General features: G+C 42.9%; 1 long non-coding RNA gene across 1 annotated transcript in view; it reads left to right on the forward strand.

Moving 5' to 3' along the window:
- The first annotated feature begins 2,157 nt into the window (after positions 1-2,157).
- Positions 2,158-5,000, forward strand: part of LOC114546342 (uncharacterized) — a 3,653-nt gene continuing 810 nt past the window's right edge. Inside the window, exons 1-2 of the long non-coding RNA XR_003691042.1 lie at positions 2,158-2,268; positions 2,356-2,409. This is a non-coding gene — a long non-coding RNA (uncharacterized LOC114546342). The remainder of the gene's footprint in view (positions 2,269-2,355; positions 2,410-5,000) is intronic.

Below are 5,000 nucleotides of genomic sequence, written 5' to 3' on the forward strand. Positions count from 1 at the left end.
TTGTGGTAAGCCACAAAGCAAAATTTCCCGCCACTTGAAAAACACACAAGACACATGCTGAAATTGTCCATGCATTTTCCTTCCTGAGGACTCAAAAGAGCGCAAGATATTATTAGAAAAATGAGGAATAAGGGAAATTTTAAACATAACACTGCAGTTTTGCAAGATGGAACAGGATCACTGAAAGTGAAGAGAAAGCCAAAAGCTAAAACACTGGCAGGAAAGTTTATTCACTGTATGTATTGTCAAGGGATGTACATACGTAAGGAGCTTTGGAGACATGTCCGCAGATGCCCTTTAAGCCAGAAAACGAAGATTTGGATGACCAACCTGGGAGAACCAAAGTACTGGGGCTTGGCTGTAGCTCTGGAGTCTACATTCTGTCAGCAGATCTCAAGTGGAGTGTGGAAGCTCCTTAGTGTCATGAAACAAGATGAGGTGGCCTCAGTTGTAAAAATGACCTCTCTATCATTCAGTTTGCCCAGTCACTCTACAACAAACATGGACAAGACCCTACAAAATATGAATACATTCGACAGAAGCTCCGTGAAGTGGGGCGTTTGTTGTTATGCCTCGCGACAGAATTCTCAGTACATAACCTAGAGGAGGCTGTTAAACCTGCTAACTTCAGAGAGTTGTGCAAGCAGTAAAGAAAGTTTCAGGTTTTGATGAAGAAAAACACTTGTACCAGAAACCAAGCCTTGCGTTGAAACTGGGGCATACACTGCAGAAAATTGCTGACATTATTCATTGTAGGGCACTCATGGCAGAAGATGAAGAGTTGATCAGGTACACTGACACATTCAAGAAGTTGTACACCTCCAGGTGGTCTGAGTTGGTGTCTCACAGTGCCCTGAACACACTGAGCGATGCAAAATACAACAAACCATCAACATTGCCCTTCACTGAAGATGTTCAGATCCTTCATCAGTACCTTGAGAAATCTGCAGAAAGTGCCTTCTGCAGCTTGAAGGAAGAGGCCACCACTCAGAACTATGCTCAACTTGCAAAACTCACACTTGCACAAATCATTGTGTTCAATCGAAGGCGTGCTGGGAAGTTTCAAAAATGCGCCTCAAAAGTTTTCATGAAAGGGACAACACAAAGCTCCATGAAGATGTTGCCATGTAGGGTTGTCTAAGACTGAACAGAAGCTCTGCAACTATTTCAGCCGAATTGAAATCCTGGGGAAAAGGGGCAGAAAGGTTGCAGTTCTGCTCACACCAAGGGTGGTGGATGCTTTGTCACTACTTGCCAGTAGAAGAACTGAATGTGGCGTTTGTGCCACAAATGTCTTCCTGTTTGCAAGACCAACGTCAATGAGCCACTACAGAGGACAGGACTGTTTGCGTGTTCATGCAAACCAGTGTGGAGCAAAGCACCGGAGTACCTCAGGTCAACACAACTCAGGAAACATGTTGCCACACTCTCACAAGTCCTTAATTTAAAAAACAATGAACTTGATCAGGTTGCAGATTTCCTGGGTCACGACATCCGTGTTCACCGCGACTTCTACAGATTACCAGTTCCCACAACACAACTGGCTAAGATTTCCAAACTGCTTTTGTCAATGGAGAAAGGACACCTTTCCAGCATGCAGGGAAGTCACTGGATGATATTGAAATTGAAGGTTTGTATAGAAATTAGCCCTTGTAGATATTATCTGAGTGTTTGTTTTTTCCTTGATATGTTAATTTATAAACCTCTAGACTTGGCGTAGTCAACATCCTTTTCCAAGAAAAAAAATCACCTTTCATGTCCAAATATGAGTTGAGGACTACTATTCAGAAATATAAGCATAAAAATACAGTATGGCTGGACAGTAATTCAAACTTATGTTTGTGGAGGTGCAGTCGAATTACGTTAAATATTAACATAATATCATATTGTGTAATCATTTGTACATGGATTGTTCTATCTTATGTGCTCATGGACCACATTAAACATAAACACAGGTATAATAGCTCAAAACTACTCAAGTAAAAATAGTTACTTTGCAAAAAGTGGCAAGTACAAAACCACAGGCCTACTATCTTTTCCCTAGGTCTTTTTATTTGATGTGGCTATTTCAACCACGTATGTCCAGCTATTTATGTGAGTTTTACTAATGCCATTTTCCAGATGAGATTGCGTTAAGTGGCGCTGAAGATAGTGGGAGCGATTCTGATAACGGCAACACAGAAGTCACAGCATCAGAGTTTGGAACTGTGGAGCCTGTGGATTTTGACTCTACAACCACAGAGCAAGACCATGACATTGGAGGCTTTGGTATGTTAACTCACTTCACAGTCACTGCTGATAAAATGTATTTTTCCTGGGACAAAGGTAACTTTTGTTAAATTTTGTGTTCAACAGGATCAGTGTCCTTTGTGTCGTCCACAGTAAATGAGAGTGTACCTCCCTCTGAAGGTAAGATTCAGATTCAAGAGGTTTATTGTCACAACACAGTGGTTTATACCATACAATTCTTACTTTACCCAACTCCCTTAACAGAACAGTTCAATAATAAGACAAATGCACAACACAAATAGAATAAAATATAAAATTTAAATATAACTTCCAGTGTACAATAAACCTAAGTTGGAATTAAAAGAAAAAAAGAAACCTGAGTTGAATAAGGTGCTCTGTGCCACACAGTTACAATTAAGGTGCCGATAGTCATTCAGACAAGTCACAGTGTCCTTTGTGACGGACACGATGGTGGTGGACTTGAAGCTGGTGGGGACCGAGTGGTGACACAGTGACACAGAGTGGTGTGTCCAGTATGCCCTTGTTGGCCATAGTCCCTCCCTTTCAGCTGGTGTTGAGGGCTTCGAAGTGAGCGGTTTGTTTTCTGTTTGCAGTTTGTGATGTGTTGCAGACCTTGCCACATGCTCCCGGGATCAGCAGTGGTGTAATATCCCTCCAGCTTCAGTCTGTATTGTCTATTGGCCTGTTTGATTGATCTCATGAGGTCATATCTGGCCTTTTTCTAGTCCTCCGTGTCACCCGAGACACATGCAGCAGAGCGCGCACATAGCATGGACCACACTTCAGTTAATCCAGGGTTTGTCGTTGGGGTAGGTCTTGCAACGTTTAGTGGGGATAATTTTCTGCAAATGTAGCCAGTTACAGCTGCAGCATATTCCTTTAGGTCCACAGTACAGTCCCCTCTCAGAGCAGGAGTTTTAAACCCACCACGGTCTGTACTGTTAAAGCAGTCCTGAAGCACTAGTTCAGATCCTTCATTCGTTTGAGGAGTTGCCTGTAGGCTGGGTAGAGGAACACTGAGATGTGGACTGATAGTCCAAAGTGCAGGTGAGGCACAGCCTTGTAGGCGTTCTTCACGTTGCTGTACACTTGGTCAAAGTATTCTACTCCCTCAAAGGAAAGCTCATCTGTTGATGGTACTTTGGTAGGACGCTCCCTGAGGTTGTAGTAGTTAAAATCACCAGCCACGATGAAGGACAGCATCTGGGTGTGCAGTCTCCAGCTTGCTGATGAGGTCCTGTAGCATCCCCATCGAGCAGAGGCTGGCGCTGAACTCGCTTGGGAGATAAAGATAAAGAGAAGGGCCTGCACTTTAGCATTAAAAGTTCAATGTCCGATGAACCGTGCTTTTCAACAATCTGAACATTCCCACACCATCAGTTGTTAATGTACATGCCGCCTCCCTGGTATTCTTGAGTTTGGCGTGCTGTCAGAGAGCCAGATCTCAGTGAGAATAAGAGCACAACATTCCCTTATCTCACGCTGAGTTGTAGTCCTAGTTCTCAGCTCATTTGTCAAGAGAACGGACATTAGCTAGTATGGTCCTGTAGCTCAGCCTAGCATGTAGCCCACCTCTCTTGCCTCGTCCCCGTTGTGGGCGCACCGGTGTTGCTGTGTCCTGCCGGCTGGAGTTGGCTTGGTTCAGGCGTAGGAGAAAGTTAAAGTTCAAGAGGCAGTGTTGTAAGCTTGTGTTGAACATTGCCAATGTCCAGAAGTTCTTCCCTGCTGTATCTTACTGTCACACACAAGCTGTGTGTGTAAGATGCACAATAACAAAATAAACAAAGTTACATCAGTGTCAGGAGGAGCGAAGGCATGGGCACCATGGTGAATTGTGAAGCACCTTAATGTGCTTTGAATAAGATACATCCTTTTTAGGCCAGGTATGAAAGGAAGAAAGACCTAAATAAAAAGTCATACCATTTTAAAAAGAATAAAATTAAGTATAATTTATAATTAAATAATAATAAAAATAATAACTATTACATAAATTACTTTGCAGTGTATTCTACACATGCCACAAAACTGCACCATCCACAGTTGGATTCCATCTAAGGCCGGTTACACACTGGGATGGCGTCACGCGGCGTGTCAGCCGCGTGGCGTGTCCGTTTATATTTCAGCTCCCATGGTAACAGGTTAGAGCTTACACACTGCCTGCGTGAGACGCGTCTCTCAGGCGCGGCTCGAGCAGCGTCTGAGATGTGCATGCTAGAAATAGAACCAACGCCTATTTTTCGCGCGATGCTGGCGGCGTGTTGGAAGCGTTTCCAGGCAAAATAGAATAGGAAAAGATGTTTATATGTCATTTAGACACAAATCCATATTAACAAATGACATGTTGATGTTTGAAAGCCTCTAGGTTTTGATATAAATGCAGATAGGCCTAGGCCTATATGAATGTAAAATGTTTTTAATCAATTTTCTAGTATTGCACCTGTCAATACTAAGCGAAATATTCTGTAGCCTATTTTGCCTTCAATATTGCCGGCGTTGTCTTTGCTTTAATCAAATCAGTATCAATATTTATGTTTAACATGGTATTTCATTTTATCAATGGGGTCAGACACCTTCCTGGTGGGGAAAGACAGACAAAATCCACGCAGCTGACATGCAACAGAAACGCCCGCTCACGCCCACGCCTGCAGTGTGTAACCGGCCTAAGGATATTTATGCACATCTCTGTGATGTTTCCTGTCTGAAGTTTTCAACTATCAAAATGCAAGAGTAATCTTAAAGAAAGGGATATA

This window comes from Perca flavescens, chromosome 20 (genome assembly GCF_004354835.1).
Source record: "Perca flavescens isolate YP-PL-M2 chromosome 20, PFLA_1.0, whole genome shotgun sequence".
NCBI classification, from domain to species: Eukaryota; Metazoa; Chordata; class Actinopteri; order Perciformes; family Percidae; genus Perca; species Perca flavescens.